The following is a 16,569-nucleotide window of genomic DNA, read 5'->3' as shown; positions in this document are numbered from 1 at the left end:
GAGGGTCGTGGGGTGTAGGGCGGAGGGGGATAAAAGGGAGAAAAAACTGGGACAACTGTAATACCATAATCAATAAAATATTCTTAAAAATAATAAAGACTAATTAAAATCCATTGTCAGACTGGATAAAAGTAATTTAAAAACACAAGACAACACAAGTATGTTGTCTTCCAGAAACCCACTTTAACTATAAAGACAACTTTATAAATATAACGTATGCCAATTATATCCATTATATTATATGCCAACTTTAAAGTAAATAAATAAAAGACTTTGTGGCACAGCGATAACTCAGCCTCTTTCTCTGCTCCAGAAGGGCTCCACCTGCTCAGAGGAATGCAGCACCGCAGGCCCCAGAGGGAGCCTGGGGGAAAGGAGGAGCCAGCCCCGCCTGCCGCGTCTGCTCTGCCCTGGGGCCGCCTGGCTTCCACTATCTCTGCACCTTGGGCTAAATCAATGTGAACTCTGTTTCCATTTGGCAATTCAGTGTCCCCTCAGCTCTGCAGTGAGTCCAGCAGCCACATGATTAAAAGTGAGAGGGGAAGCCCTGGCTGGTGTAGCTCAGTGGATTGAGCGTGGGCTGTGAACCAAAGTGTCGCAGGTTCGATTCCCAGTCAGGGTACATGCCTGGGTTGCAGGCCATGACCCCCAGGAACCGCACATTGATGTTTCTCTCTCTCTCTCTCTCTCCCTCTCTTCCCTCTCTAAAAATAAATAAATAAAGTCTTAAAAAAAAAGTGAGAGGGGATCGCAGACTGCTGTGGCTCAGGCTGTTGGGCATCACCTTGCAAACCAAAAGGTCGCCCTTTCGATTCCTGGTCAGAGAACATGCCTGAGTTTCAGGCCAGGTCCCTGGTTGGGGGCATGCAAGAGGCAGCTGATTGATGTTTCTCTCCCCCACTTTCTTCCCTCCGTTTCTCTCTCTCAAAAAACAAATAAATAAAATCTTTTAAAAAATAAAAGTGGGAAGAGAGCAGAGGTTCCAGGCAGGCAGTGATGCCACCTGTTAACCAGCCTCAGCTGCAGCACAGTCCCCAGAAAGGAGACGGCCAGGCAACAGGACTGAAAGATGTCACCTCATGCCGCAGCCCAGGGATCTGGGGTCTCTGTAACAACTGAACACTGGGAATGCTGGGGAAAGAGGTGGCCACAGTGGCAGGCATGGGACAACTCCAATGGCCGGGTCGTTGGGAGTTGAGGATGTCCAGAACTTCGGAGGCCAGCCCCTGCATGTAAGCGGCCCCTACAGAGATTAAAGGCCTGTGCGTCACGAGGCAGCTGGAGCAGCAGGAGTAACAGCAGGCGAGCAGGGCCCGGCCCGCCAGCGCCAGCATGGGTGAACTCCTAGACAGCACTCAGGTTGGAGCAGGCCTGCACTGGCCACTTTCCTACGCCTGGTGGCTCCACCCTGCAGGCTGAGTAAAGCAGGGAAAGGATGTCCCTTCCTATCAGCAGCTCAGAGAGGATGGGACTTCCCTAAAGACACACAGCATGTGATAACTGAGGTAGGCCTAGAGCTCAGAAGCAACGGCTCCCCGTTGGGCTTCCTGCAGCGACACTGAGTTATGATTATGAAAAAGACGCTGCCCGTGACTTGAGCTCAATAGAGTACTGAGGGTGGGCCGGGGGAGGTCCGCCTGGTATAGGCAGTAAGGGGGAGTCGTTTAAAGGCAACAATAAAACCACAAAAAGTGGCCTGTGTTTTTAATGATCACCCTACACTTGCAATTCTGACCACAGCCGGTGATTAAATTACTCCTCCAGTTAGAAATCTTTTGTGAGTAAGGACTAAACAATCACGGGGGCCCTGGCCGGTGTAGCTCAGTTGGTTAGAGCATCATCCCACACACCAGAAGGTTGGGGGTTCGATTCCCAGTAAGGGCACATGTAGGAGGCAACCAATTGATGCTCCTCTCTCTCCCTTCCTCTCCCTCTCTCTAAATTCAGTAAATATATTTCAATAAACAAATGACCACTGGGGTTGCTGTTAAGAACATGATATCAGAACGTTTTCAAACCACTTTTCCTGTAATAGACACTGTTCCACCTGACAATTGATCCAGAGAACTTCTCTACACCATTGGCCCCCCGGCACACCCAGGCCCTACTGCAGGCATTTGTTTCAAGTTTGGTAACAACGTGGAGCAGTTTGGCTCGACCTCAGACACAGGCGGCGCTCCACTGTGGCCCACGCGGCCGTGCACGTGAACAGCCGGTGTGAAGGAGCCGAGCAGCGCCGCAGGCGGCGGTGAACAGCAGAGCTCAGCCCCTGTGGCCCGGCTGCTGGTCCGCATGACCACCACACCCTGAACCTCCTGGACTCAGGCTCCACCAGTGTTTCTTCATGTGTCGTTTTTCCTTTTTGCAAACAAGAATATGACAAAATATTCATTACAGTTTTCTTTTTTGGTCTATAATAGTATATTTGTTTAGTTCATTATTCTTCACTGCTGCAAGTATATATCTGTGAAGTCCAATAAAAGAAAATGTTCACTCTTGGCATTTTCTCTGACCATTATTCTTATTACTCATTTTATTTTGTGATTACTGAGGACAATAATTATGTGGCGTGGGGAGGGACAGAACGCAGCTGGTGCCTGAAGGCTAACTCCGTGTCTGGCAGCTCTCGCCCGAAACTTCACCTCGACCTCAGGGGATGGGCTTCTGTAACCTATGTTACAGCTGAGGAAACTGAGGCCCAGTGAGGGGCGCAGTGTGAACCTAGGACTACACAGTAAGTGGCAGGAGGGGGATTCAAACCCAAGGTCAGCCTGACTCTAAAGGGTATGTCTGAAGTGCCAGCGAGTGTGGAGACCCTGCCCGAGCAAGTCAGGGGGACGTGGACCGGGGCGGTCAAGGAGGGCTTCCTGGAGGGTGGGGTGCTGGGAGAGATGTCTGCAGGGGAAGGCAGTGAAGTGTGAGGACCACGTGAGGAATCGGGCAACGGGGCTTCCAGCTGGAGCCCTGGCACTTCCTGGAGACATGGCTGTGGCGTTCCCTCTCTGGAGTTTTCAAAGACCCACGATTCCACAGATCAGGCTCAGACAGCAGTCTGGGCAGTGACCTTATCTGGTGATTATGAATTTGCCCTGCCCCATGTCTAAGAACTGGACCCCGAGTCCCCCTGGCACACCCCACCCTGCCCCTGGAAGTCCAGATGGTATTATGGTTGAAAACATAAACCTGGTTCGGAGTCCCAGATCCACCACCTCCTTCCCAGATGCGTGACCATGGACACGGCTTGTCCCTAGCCCCAGCACCCTAAACCATAAAGGAAGGTCATCAGATTGACCTCAAAGGGTGGTTGTGAGAGCTAAACAGAATAATGATGCCTGGTATTTATTGGACAGTTCTTACATGCCAACACTCTGCTAAGGGTTCTCATAAGTCTTCCCCAAAACCCCATTGTCATTTATGAACGGGACAGTGGAGCCCCAGAGTGGTGGTGTCACTTGCCCCATGCCATACCTGTCTTCTGCTCAGCTCAGTGCTCGACTCACGGGAAAAGGCAACTATGATTGTAACTAGCTCTGACACACCAGCCCCCCCGCCCTACACACACGCCTTAACGTTTCTGAAATGAGAATGTGTCCCGCAGCCGACACGGAAGGAACATGCTAGTCGGCAGGCTAAGGGTAACTTAGCCATTGTCTGCTGTCCAGTTGCCCGGATGGCTGTAATAAAGGCTGATGGAATTTTACCAGGTCCCAAGTTTCACTTAAAATCACCTCTAAAAGGATGCCGCCTGCCCATGCAGGGTCACCGAGTACACAGAAGGCTGTCGCTCTCCAGACAATGCAGTTAGAAGTGAAAATTGCCAACTTTGGCCAAAGAAAGTTTTGACTCTAACTGTGGAGAATTTGGATCAAGTCACTGAAGGAGACCGTGATGTATAACTTCATAAATAAAAACATACCAGTGTCCAGTGTCGGGTTTTTAAAGGGGCAGCCCTGATATGTTGCTTTTTTCTACCTGAAAGTTGCTATTAAATACACATAATATTCTTCTTTCAAAAAACATCTTATAATTGGTAATGCCACAGAGTCAAGTAAATCCAGCAAAACATTCAGTATTCTTCTGGTCGTGAGCAACAGAAAACCCACTCAAGCCCTGGCCAGGCAGCTCAGTTGGTTAGAGCACTGTCCCCATACGCCAAGGTTGTGGGCTCAATCCCCCATCAGAGCACATACAAGAATCAACCAACAAATGTGTAAGTAAGTGGAACAACAAGTTGATGTTTCTCCCCCTCCTCTATACAATTAATTTTTTAAAATCTTAAAAAAATACCAACCCAAAACCCACTTCAAACTGGGTTGAGTGAAAAGGGCATCTCACTGTTTCCCCTCCCCAAGCTACCAGCCACTCCAGCCCCCACCCTCCTGGGTTTGATGCCTCCAGACTTCCCCACAGTGTTTCCACGTCTTGCATTCAAAGCTGCAACCAGGCGAAGCAAGATCCCACAGGCTGGGCTGGATCTTGCTGGAAATCTTCTGCGGGAGGGGGCTTGGGTGCTGCAATCTGATTGGTGGTGGGAGGGAGTCTTAGAGCTTCGTTTGCATCATAAGTACCTTATTTTCTCTAGATGGTGCTTCTTTTCTGGGTGATAGAAGGGTTTGTGGTGGAGATTCAGAGGGGTCAAGCACCTATCAGCCCACCCCTTGGTTCCCTCATTGTCATTCACCAATTTAAATTAGAGGAAGTGGGGCGCTGGGCCCCAGGGCTCAGTGCGCTGCCTGATGTACTTGCCCAGGTCCCCAGGCAGCAGTGTTGACAGCTACAGCCAGCTCTTGCCCAGTGCATCCCATTCTTCACATACAGTGTGAGGTCTCTGCAGGTACAAGGTGGGCACCATGAGAGGTTTGACTGCCTCTACTGCAGGGGCCCTGCAGGGGGAGAAATGTGGGGAGGACTCTCTGCCTTGACCTGAAGTGCTTTGACAGGTCCTGGGTGCACACACGTGTGGAGTGCCGCAAGCCCGTCAGCGAGGACACCAAGGCGGGGCACTGTGAGAAAAGCGACTGGCACAACACTTGCTCCCACCGTGCCAGGGGCCTGTGCCCTGTGGTCAATGAGACCTTCTCGGCCAAGGACCACAAGATCCTTGTGCAACAAATGCACCATGCAGGACTTCCCCAAGTTCAGGGGCCGCTTCAAACCGATGGTGGCAGAAGATCAGAACGTGGGGTACAAGGAGACTGTCTGACACAAAGGCCACAGGTCAGCCATCGGGACTGGAAGCTCCTTCCAAAGGGGGCAAACTTGAACTGTGTGACTTGCCAGGAGGCCACCTTTGCCAGGCATCATGTGAAGTGCACCAGTATGGTGGCCTGTGAAGGACAATCTTGGCACCACCGCTGCTTCCACTGCAAAAAGTGCTCCGTGAACCTGGCCACCAGGTGCTTTGTCTTCACCAGGAACAAGTGTGTTGCCCGGACTGAATCAAAAAGCCGTAGAATTGTTACAGAACAAACAAGGGGGGGCCTGGGACAATATACTATTATTGAAAGAAGGCCCCGGGTCCGTTATGTCCGCCGCCCTAGGAAAGACGTCTCTCAATGTCAGAGATTTGTGAAAAGGAAAGGAAATGTTTATTTAATGCTATACAAACTTCAAGTAGTGACCTAATGTCTTTATCAAAAATCCTAAAGTCCCTAAAAACACCCACACACAGTCCTTCCTTCCTTCCCCTTTGCCCAGTCCAGAGTACCGTATCTCAGGAAAGGAAATAGAAGTCCATGGCTCAGGCAGTCCTCTGGTTCTTCCTCTCAGGGCTGCGGGAGTCTCCACTCTGTCCAGGCCGAGTGGCTCTCTCTCAGGGCTGCGGGAAGGGAGAGTCCCCACTCTGTCCAGGCCGCATGGTTCTCCCCCAGTGGCTGCCGTGTCTGGGTTTAAATCCCCCGCGCCAATCTTCTTCTGCAGCCCCATTTCTGACTCCTTCTACACTTGGGCACACTTGCCCTCAATCTGCTGTTTTCTCCAGCTTTTCTGGTCGCCATCGTGGGTCTGGGCAGGTGTCACCTCATGTCATGGAGCCAATCTTCTCCCAGCTCCCACGCAGGCGCTGTAACTCAGGGGACCTGCCCCCCAGTCACATCTTGGGGGGAGATCCCTTTCCATCCCCCTGGCCTTGAGCATGGCCATACTTATTTAGCATATCTAAGTGACCAGCCAAAGGCTATAGGTATGCTAAATGACCATGCCATGGATTAGCTGCAAAGCTGCCCTGCATGTTCTTGCTCTGTGTGCCCCCTTCCCCCCAACTCACACCTGTGGGGGAAGGGGTGAAGACATCTTAAAATCTCCTGGACACCTTGAGTTCTGGACCCCATTTCAAATGCCTATTTGGGGTCCCCCCTCTTGGCTGCACCCTGTAACAGAATGACAGGGGGCCTTGTCCTGTAAAATGGAACTGAGTCTTGTCCTTGCGTCCTCGCCATCTGCCATGGAACCATCCGTAGGAAAAGGGTGGCCTTTCACCTCTTCAGAGCTGCTCCTTCTGTCTTTCCTCCCAGGTTCCAGTATTAACTCAAACAAAGGCTCATAGGGATCATTTAGGATTTAACAGAAAGCAGCTCTGCAGCAAAGTTAGTCAACGGCAGTTAAAGAGTGAACACTGAGCTAGATGGACCCTTCTGCATGGTCATCCCAGAGCAGAAAAGTGCAACCATCGAGCTGCTCAGTGCCGTAAGCAAGGAGCCTCAGAGGTGAGGCCTCCACGGCAATGCCCCTCGCGGCTCAGCAGGGACCCATCGTGTCACCACACAGCACCCGGGTGGCAGCGGCTGCCCCGACTCCCTGCTCACCCTGTTCTGTGAGCAGGCAGAGAACCTACCAAAATGCGTGGTTTAACTTCCTCATCAAAACCTTCCTTTTCTTCTTCTTTTTTGCTTTCAAAGAATTCACACAAGTCTCCTAAAAGTGGACATGGGAGCTTAGCTGTGAGTCTAAACTGCCGTTTTCCCTGTACTAATGTTGACTTTTCCGTGGGCCGTGTTTTCTGAAACTTCAAGCTTGGGACACGCTGGTGGTTTGGAAAAGGTAGGCAGCTCTGAGACAACGAGCCTGCAGTGCAAGCTCCCTCTGGAACATGCCCACACCTTTCTTCCCCCTTTCTCAGGTGTGTTAACTTTCCTTCCCCTGGACTCTAAGCGTCCCCACTAGAGTTGCAGCCAGTGGAGCAGCGGGCAGCAGCAGCTCGTCCTGGGCTGACCCCCTGATCCTGTCTCCAGAGCCCCCTTTTCTCTGACTTCCCAGTGAGCTCACAGCAGCCCCGTCTCGGCTCACTCCTCTCCTATCACGTTTCTAGGGAGCCGAAGCCGAGCACCACCTGGGCTCTCTCCTGTTGCTTCTTCCACCCTAAGTCCACCTCTGTCTCACTGTCCGCAGCTGTAATACACTTACTCTCAAAACCACCTGGACCGCACTGTGGAATCTTTCCCACACCGAGTCAGGAACCCACGCACTGCAGGCCGACCTGAGGCAGACCTGCTCTGGGCCCAGTCCTGTTCCGGGGACACATGAACAAAATCTTCCCAGCCTGGTGGGACTTGAAACGAGGACACAATTGAGGACAATATTTATGACTTAAAAAGCTGTCAATGATATAAGTGAAGAAGGGAAATTGTGGGAAGGTATATGTAGCTTGAGAGTGTGTGTGTGTGTGTGTGTTTGTAAAACCCACAGTGGTTAAGAGCCGAGGATCTGCAGCCAGATCGCTTAGAATAAAATCTGGCTTTCACCTCTTACTTACCTTGGGCATTTTACTTAAACTTTCTATGTCTCAATTTCTTCATCTGTAGAATAGGGCTAAAAGTAGGGGTGAGGGGAGGAGGATTCCCTGAGATAGTCCACCTAAGGTGTTTAACTCAGGTCCTGGCATACAGTAAGTGCTCAGACGATGTTAGTGGTTAATCTTGTCAGCCTCCTGTGTGGGGTCCTCGTTCCCACAGTCGCCTACAGCCCTGCTCCGGAACCGGAACCGAGCGCCCCGCAGCTGCCGGCTACCCATTGTTCCTGCCTTCCTGCACTGGCTGCTCCGAGAATCCGGCGGGAGCGGCTCCAGCCCAGGCAGGGAAGGCATCCGGGCGCCCCTCTCCCTCCTTTACAGGGCGGTCAGCCAGCGCCCTCCCACCTTCAGCACCCACCTGGGGAGTGTGAGCCCTGGGCTGTGAGTCCTGGGGCCTCCCACCCGTGCAGGAGGCCGAGCGCTCTGCCTGGCTTCCCGCCGTGAGCACCTCTGTCCTCAAAGGTGCGGGCCCAGGCCAGCCCTTAGTGTCTTGGCCCAGATAGATTCCTGGGAAGCCGTGAGCACCTCTGTCCTCAAAGGTGCGGGCCCAGGCCAGCCCTTAGTGTCTGGGCCCAGATAGATTCCTGGGAAGATCACGCCGCCTCTCCCTACAGCCCCTTCCCCCAGCACGGGACAGAAAGCGGGTGAAGGGTTGAGCAGCTTTTCCAGGCTGGCTGCCAGAAGAGGCAGGATCTGGAGCCCTTGCATCCTGGCTCTGCTACTGAAGTGCTGTGTGACCTTGGGTAAGGCCTTCCTCCTCTGTGCCCCAGTTTCCTTCCTCTACTACAGCGGTCCCCAATCTTTTTGGCACCAGGGATCGGCTCTGTGGAAGACAATTTTTCCATGGACGGGGGTTGGGGGATGGTTTGGGGATGATTCAAGAGCATTACACTCAAGCTTACCCCCTACTGTGCAGCCGAAGCCGAGTTCCTGACAGGTCCAGACCAGTCAGTCTGAGGCCTGGGGACCAGGGCTCAGTTTGTTTTATCTGCAAAATGGTATGCGCACACAGATTAGCGAGATTCCTCCTGGTCTCCAGGTATTTCGCTTATCTTTCTGTCGCCCTCTCCCCACTTCTCTGCTCAGGAGAGGACCTGTGCCACACCCTGGGTCAGACACTTCGAGGCTCCAGGAGGGTAGATCAGAGCCTTTGCAGCCTGACTTCCCGTTGGGCAGGCGCAGGCCCAGGCCCAGGCGTCTGGTGTGCTGTCCCCGCGCCCTGGCCTCAGGGCATGGAGGGCGCCTCTGTGTCCACAGGCTGGCTTTGATGAGACGTGGACAACACAGGACGGCATGCAGAGTGCCCGGGGTGCTGGGTGAGCCTTCCTTCACAGAGGGAGTTCACGCAAGATTCAGGAGGAGGAACAGGGGCCCAAACCTCCATTGCAGCTTCCAAGCCTACCCCTGTTCTCAGAGCACCTCGCAGGAGGAGGCTTTCCCTGGGAGGCGACCGCGCCTGCGGGGCTTCTCCCTCGCGCTGCCTGCCCTCCCGCTTCCCTCTGTGCGGCCTCCCAGTCTCCATCAGTTCCCAGTTTTGATGGGGGCAAGTGTGGGGGGCTTGAATGCTCCCATAATGCCCATCCACTTCCTCAAAGCCATCCCGAATAAAGTCACCCCCAGAGACATTTTAGGAATGTATCGTGCCTCTGGAAACACACAGCCTGGGAATGAGCCCCTCCAGCCGGCATTTTCCAAGCCTGGCTCCTGCTTTCGAGTTTGCCCGCCCAAATTCATTAGTGGTCTCAGTGGGGGGTGGGCTCTTCCACTGAAAACAGTCGCCTTCTGTGGAAGGCCGTTGGAGTATAAAGGCGCGATTCCTCACGTTACTCATCTATTTCATTTGATTGTCACTAAGGTTCCGCAGGTCAGGAAGCACTGTCCCGATTTCACAGCGGTGGCACCTGAGGCTCCTGCCAGATCGGAGGGTGGGGCTGTTGGGCGCCACAGCCCCGCTCTCTGGAATGTTGCCTGCCTTTTCTTCCCTGCGGGGCCCTCATGCCCAAGGTGGGTCCCCACCCCCACCCCAGGACACAGCTGTTCCCGTTGCCCGGCACAGGTCATCACAGCCGCCTGGCAGACACCCTGAGCAGGGGCCTGAGGTCGTCATCGGTGTCATTCTCCATATTATTTCCCATGCTTTGCCCTCACGCATATGTGGTGGGACGGCGTTTCCCTGAGCCCTGGTGACTGAGTAGGGTCATGTGACTAGCCCTGACCAAGGAAGTATGAGAAGTGGCATTTGCCCCTCAGCCTGGAGCCTTTTATTGCCAGGCGGAGACCCTCTCCCACTGCGGAGGCTGCTGACGGCCTTTGAGACAGACGGTGGCTGCCACCGCGCCCCGGGCCCTGGAGTGAGAAGCCGTGAAGGGCTCTGCCAGCCCGCCACAGCTGCCCGGAGTGTGCGACAAATGCCTTCATGTCGGGAGCCACTGAGGTTCGGGGTGGTTTTTCCCGCAGCATGACCCAGCCTACCTTGACTAGCCCAGAGATCCAGAAAGCAGAACCAAGATGGGAACTGAGAGATGGCATGGAGGACCTTCTGTGTCTGGAGACCTGTTTTGTACTTTCACTCGATGGCCAGTCCGGTGCAGCCACAGAGGAGAGCCTCAGGAAAACCAAGTTTCTTACACTCACAGGTCCTGGAGACAGGGGGCGCGCATGCCTCACGGGGCCACACAGGAAAACAGCAGCGCCGTCAGAGGGCAGGAGCTGGGGCGGAGGCTGCCAGGACCACGGCCTTCACTGAGGTTTCTGCGGGCAACGCAGGGCAGGGGGAACAGTTCAGGTCGGCCCTGGGCTATACGGGTGGTCTCCCGTCACCGGGTACCTGGCTCTGAGATGAGGAAGGGGAGGACTGTGGCCTCCTGGGTGCGGGAGCTGGTGGAGGCAGCCTGGCTCTGGGTGCACAATGCCAGTGTCCAGGTTGTGTGTCTGTGGAGTCCGGGCTCAGCAGGGACTGGAGTGCCGGCGAGCTGGCCCCTTGTCGGATCTCAGCACGTCTTGGTGTGAGCAGCTGAGACTGACGGTTGCCTACCAGCTGTTCTCCCCCTTTCCTTTCTGACAGAACCCCCATATTACCTGACATTGTGCCTAGCGAAGACTCCATTTCCCAGCCTCCCGTGCAGCTGTGTGACCCTGTGATTAAATTCTTGCCACCTGACTATGTCAGCTGAAGTCTCCCTGGACCCCCTGGTGGGCATCCTGGAGGAGGCCGGCTCCGCTCACGGGAGGCAAACTTTTTGTTCTGCTTCATCCTCCTGCTGCCTGGAATGTAGTTCTTAGTTGTTATCTCTGAAGCCCAGCAGCCATATTGGGTGGTACAGAGTCCACAGCGGTGTGAAAATGGAAAAGACTGGGAAGATGTTTTAGTGCATAAGGAGGGCTTCATAAAGTCTCCTCTGCAATTGGCTCTCCAGGAGGATGCCCAGCTAGAGAAGCCCCGCAGTATCAAGCCAGTCATGGGAGCGGCCTCGAAGAGATGCCTCCCGGTGAGCCCAGGGCACCGGGGACACTCTCAGGCCATAGAGCAGGGCCACTCGGGCAAAGCAGCTCAGATAACTGGAGAAGTGGGGTTTTGAACATACATTCTAGAGTTCTCTTCACCTTCCTTCTCCTGCCCAAGTGCCCCCAGATCCCATGCTCCCCCACCCCGCAGCCTTCTGCAGCATGAGCACGGCAAAGGCAGGAAGAGCATAAGTTTCCCGACCGGGCTCTCCCAGAGGCCTTTGGAAGGGCAGCCAGGACCCCCCAAGATGTGGGGCAGAGAATAAGTGAGGGAAGTCCAGTGTGAGGGACTCCAGCCTGTGCTGACTGCTCTGTGAGACAGAAACCACCCCCCAACCCATACCCAGGCTCCTCGTCTGTGAAATGAGGCAGCAATACCAACCCTGCCTCCCTCCCAGGGGTGCTGGGGGCCCTGCTCTGAGCGGTGAGGCAGGCAGGAGGAAGGACAGGGCCAGTGTGCAGTCTGGCTGAGCAGGTCACTTCCAGTCACAGGAAGCAAAGAGCAGTGACATATATCTTGGTGTTCAGGAGCCCCGGTCTGGTATCTGGCGGGTCTGGGTCCAACGGCATGACCCACCACTCACGACCTTGTGATCCTGAGCCGGAGCTTTCTTATCTGCAAACTGGGTGTGATTCCTGTAGACAGAGGTGGACGCCGATGGAGGCGAGCCCCTAATTTGGGGCCTGGCGCAGAGCAGCCCCTCATTAATGGGTGGGTCATCCCCTACCCATTCCTGGTCTCAGCGATGTTTGCATTCTTACTGCTCCCCTCCCCATTTCAAACCCCCTCCCCATTCGGGGTGAATCCCCCACTTAACGATGCTTCCAACAGAGGGGAGTCCGTTTACCAGCACGCCTTGCGGTGAGGACCTGGGCACATGATTCAGATTCTACCAGCCACAAGCCCCTGGCGCAGACCTTTGGGGGAATCCACAACCCACGAGGCAGGGGTCCCATCCTGGCAGTGCCTGCATGCAGGGTCTGGAGTCATCGGGGACAGAGGTTCCTCAGGGACTCACCACGTCTGGGTGTCGGTGGGACAGCCCGCCATGTCGATGCCCCGCCGCGGCAGGGGGCCAAGGCCATAGGTCCTCCAAGCTGGGCTCTCTGACTCCCTGGGCCCATGGGCTCCCAGTGTCCTTGGATACGTTCCTTTGCTGCTTAAGTCACCCATGGCCAGTTTTGGCTGACGGTGACCACAAACCCACGCCGTCTCCCCAGGCCTGAATGCTCTGGACAGTCCCTTTAAGGCTGTTCTCTAAACGGCTGACCTTCCCCTTCCCGTATGCGTAGATGCAGCATCTGCGTCTCTGGCCAGCTTTCCCCGGGCAATTACAAAATAAGACCCAGGCCCAGAGCCAGAGTGGCAGAAGCCACATAAACAGGGAAAGTATACTTTTGCAGGGGGAAAGCAGGCCAGTTCTGGGTTCGAACCCCAGTCCCACAACTTACATGTGTGATCTTGGGCCCACAGCATACCTCTGAGCCTCAGTTTCCCTATCTGTCATACACCCCATAGGTTTAAAGGACGTGAGGGATGGAAAGTGTCTTGCCCCAGGCCTAGCACATTGTGGGCACTGGATGTGATGAGAAACCAGGTCAGGAAGGAGGAATGAAATCATACTTACTTTGTTGTTTGCTTCAGAATCAACTTGGAGAGGTGAGTCAGATCCAGTAGGCTGGGGGCCCCCCGGGATCTGTCTTTATAATGTGTCCCCTGCCCAGATGTCTCTCTGTAGGTGGCCGGGGGGGGCCACTGCGCCTGGAGAAATGCAGGATCTGAGGGGGAGGAGGCAGGAGCGGAGGTGCAGACGGCTGGGCTGCCTCGGCGGGGGATGTCAGCTCCTCTCTCACTGGAAGCTTTTAGAGTGACCGTCTCAGGGGCAATCCAGCCTGAGCTTACGGGCCAGGAAGGATGCAGGTAATTTCGGTGTATCTGATCTTCTAACACACTGAGAACCGTGATGGATACATTTTTCTCTCCCAGATAATGCAATATCCAATAACATGGATGGATATATAATAGTTCACATGTAGTTAGTTAGCACCTCCCCTGAGTCAGGCATTAAGTGAGCACGTTATGTGTGCTAATAGAAAGAGAGTGAAATCATTTTCCCCATCTCACGGGTGAGGAGACTGAGGCCCAGAGAGGTCACGTGCCCAAGGTCACACGGCCTAACAGCAGGGGTTTGAGCCTAAGCTGTGCCCCCTTCAGGATGTCACGTCCTGTGAGGGCGCTACAGGCCGGGGTCTCTGGCCCGTGCCTGTGCTTCCAGGCAAGGGACCGAGGAGCTGGGTGGGACTAAGTGGGGTGCAAGTGTGAGGGACTGTAGCCCTTCAGCTCACCGCGCCTCCGACCCTCTAGGGTCCTCAGCTACTGCCCGGGACATCTGTGACATGGCTGCCGGGGCAGCTCCACTCAGTTCACAGTCAAGGCCTGACCTTTCCGCTCGGGCATGTGGCCTCGGACAAGGTGCCTCACTGTTGGGATCTGGGGCTGCTGTGAGCAGTAGAGAGACCGGGTTCCACCCCGGGCCCAGCACAGCGCCCGACATGGAGGAGCCCAACAGACAGCCTCTCCCTGTTGTCACTGTTCAACAGCAGGGATGCGGCCATGGCGACGTGACCGGGGTTTTGCCGCCCCACCCAGGCCCCACACAGAGGGCAGGCGCGCAGCTGGTCTTTCTCTCTGCCCAGCCACCAACCGTTGCCCCTTCTTCATGTAAGAGCACTGCCACCTGAACCAGGTAACTCGTATTTCTATAGCGCACAGCTGGACTGATTCCACGGGGAAGCTGCGCGCTGGCACTTACTGAGTGCCAGCGGTGTCCCAGGCACTGCCTGTGACTGATTCATTCGATCCTCAGGACAAGCCTGTAAAGCGGGTCCCAGTGTTCCCCCTCGTGGATGTGGAAACTGCCACTCAGAGCGGTGTGGCAACTCGTGCGTCACAGATCTGGGACGCAGATTTGATGAGGTCGGCCTGCGTGAGCCATTGTTCGTCACTGCGATGGACTTTCCCAGGAGGGGCACTTACTCATTCAATAAATAGGCACCGACGGTTCACTGTGTGCCTGGCAGGGTGCTCCCCGGGGTTGGAGCCTCACGGGCAAGCCCCGCCCTCAGGGAGCACCCAGCAGGGGGCACCCAGCAGGGGGCACAGACATGTTGTGACTCTTGGGCCAAGTCCAGGTGGCAGCAGCTGCCTGTGACCTCGTTGTCTGAGGATTCTGAGCCACTTGTGGGCTCAGCGGGGAGTGCAGAGGCTGATTACTCAGGCCTGCCAAGGGCGCTGCAAGGAAGTGTCTGGGCGTCCGCTGTGTGGTGGACACTTGTTTTACTTTTGAAGGTTGTTCAGACAAATGCGTAAGGAAGCAGAAATGTATCCAAGTCAGAGCACATGTTCCAGTTTTTATTTTGAAAACAGCCACTGCAGGGAAGGATAAGTAGGCCCTGCCTTCAAGGAACCTGGGGTCTGGCTGGCAGTGCACAGGATGCATGAGCAGCCCAAGGTGGTTACTACTGTCACAGAACAAACTGGAACATATGACCCAGCCCTCCCAGGTGGGGCGGGACCCCTGATGGCCATGGCCAGGGGAGCGCCCTGGAAGGGGAGCCCAGAGTACCTGGCTGCGTGGAGTGGGGGTGGGGCGGGCTGTTCAGAAGCAGTAGCACAGGCAGAGGGGGCTGGGCTGAAGTGGGGATGGGAGGGATCCCAGCCTGGCTGGGGCAGAGGTGTTGGGGGAACAGGGTAGAAAAGGTGATAAATGGGGCTCAGGGTGGACCATGGAGGCCTCAATGTCAGGTCTGGGAGCTTGGGCCTGACTGTAACCCACCCCCTTTGACCCTCCAGTGGGGGGCTACTGGAGGCCTTGAGCGAGGTCATGCCCAGTGAAAGGGACTTCTCAGTGGCTGGAGCAGGGTAAGTCAGAAATGGGGGTGGCTAGAACACCGTGGAACGGAAAGACAGGTCCTGTGTGTAAGTGGGGGTCTGGGGACCAGGTCCTAAGTCCTAAGAGGTGCTGTGTGACCACGGGCAAGTCCTTTGCCCTTCTGGGCTGGTTTTTCTCCATCTTCTCTTAAAGGCCCTTTTACCTCATGAGGGGTGTGTGTGTGGGAGGGGGAGGGCCGTCACTTAGTTCAGTCAGAATCTAGTTCTTACTTTTCGTTGGCCTTGAAGACCTGGCCTGGGGTGGGCCCCTCACGCATGGCTTCCTTACATCATGCTTCACGACTGTGTGGCACAGCCCTGGGCGTGTCTGCACGCCAGCTGCACACAGCATTTCCCCACGGAAGAGAACACAGGACCTCAGAGCCACTTTCCAGCTGTGTGACTTGGAGAGGGCCTGTGCCTCTCGTGCCTGCTTCCCAGGGATGAACGGCCCCTGAGGGGAGGCCTTCAAAGCCCCTGGGGCGGCACCTTCTGCTCCGCAGGCGGGACTGAGGGAACGTCTGGACCGGTCGAGAGTTTTTATGAGTGTACTTGAGTCGAACTGACAATTGCTGGGAAGCAAAATCTCAACGAAATAAGAAAGTGCTCCGGAGGAGGCAGTTTGCAGCTTACTGTGTACATCAGAATCAAAGGAGAAGACATAAGGATGGTTCCGTGACACTCACTGGCGGTGGGTAAGGGGGTGGGAGAAAGCAAGTGGAAGAAATCTCTGGGGCTGGATAAAAAGTAGAACAAAGAGCATACGGTTCTGTCACACTAGTGGGTGCAGGCGAGTTCATGACTAACACTCAGTGCACAGCGATGGTCCTTGGGGAGTAGCGGACATGGAGGGTTCCGTGGTCTCTGCTGTGGTGTGGGGGTGTCAGGGTCTGGAAAAGGTACTCTGACATTTCAGAAATATTGTTATCTTAAATGCAAAGGACAACAGACGGGCTCACTTAAGGTAAAGATTGACTTTGGCAAGGCAGCTACGGGCTGAGGATGTGACTGCCCCCCAGACCCACTATTGGGAATTTTTACGTTCCGACCATCCTACCCAGTTCCCTTCAGTCTCTGAGTCTGTGGGGCCGCCATGCCGGCCTCCCCTGAGCTTGTCAGGTTTAGTGTGTGGCCCCTTTTTTGTGCACAGCACTCAATAACAAATGCTTCTCTTGCTATTGTCCCTGTCAGGTTTCCTGCGGGGACTCTCGGCCGGCCGTAAGCTCCTCAGAGGAACAGTTATCTCCTCCACGGGGCTGAGTCCCATCCGGGGCCCCAGTCAAGACCTGATACCCACAGCTAGTGCAGCTCCGCCCAGGCTTGTCCTGGGGACCGTGACATGGGGCTG

At 55.0% G+C, this 16,569-nt stretch overlaps 1 pseudogene; it reads left to right on the top strand.

Annotated features, from left to right (window-relative positions):
- Positions 1–1,175: 1,175 nt before the first annotated feature.
- On the top strand, positions 1,176–5,383 carry LOC123815047 (annotated as a pseudogene).
- The last annotated feature ends 11,186 nt before the right edge of the window (positions 5,384–16,569 follow it).

This window comes from Phyllostomus hastatus, unplaced genomic scaffold (genome assembly GCF_019186645.2).
Source record: "Phyllostomus hastatus isolate PE091 unplaced genomic scaffold, TTU_PhHast_1.1 phas_contig_17, whole genome shotgun sequence".
Lineage (NCBI taxonomy): Eukaryota > Metazoa > Chordata > Mammalia > Chiroptera > Phyllostomidae > Phyllostomus > Phyllostomus hastatus.
The sequence above is the reverse complement of the archived record's forward strand: the minus strand, read 5'-3'. Positions and strand labels throughout refer to the sequence as shown.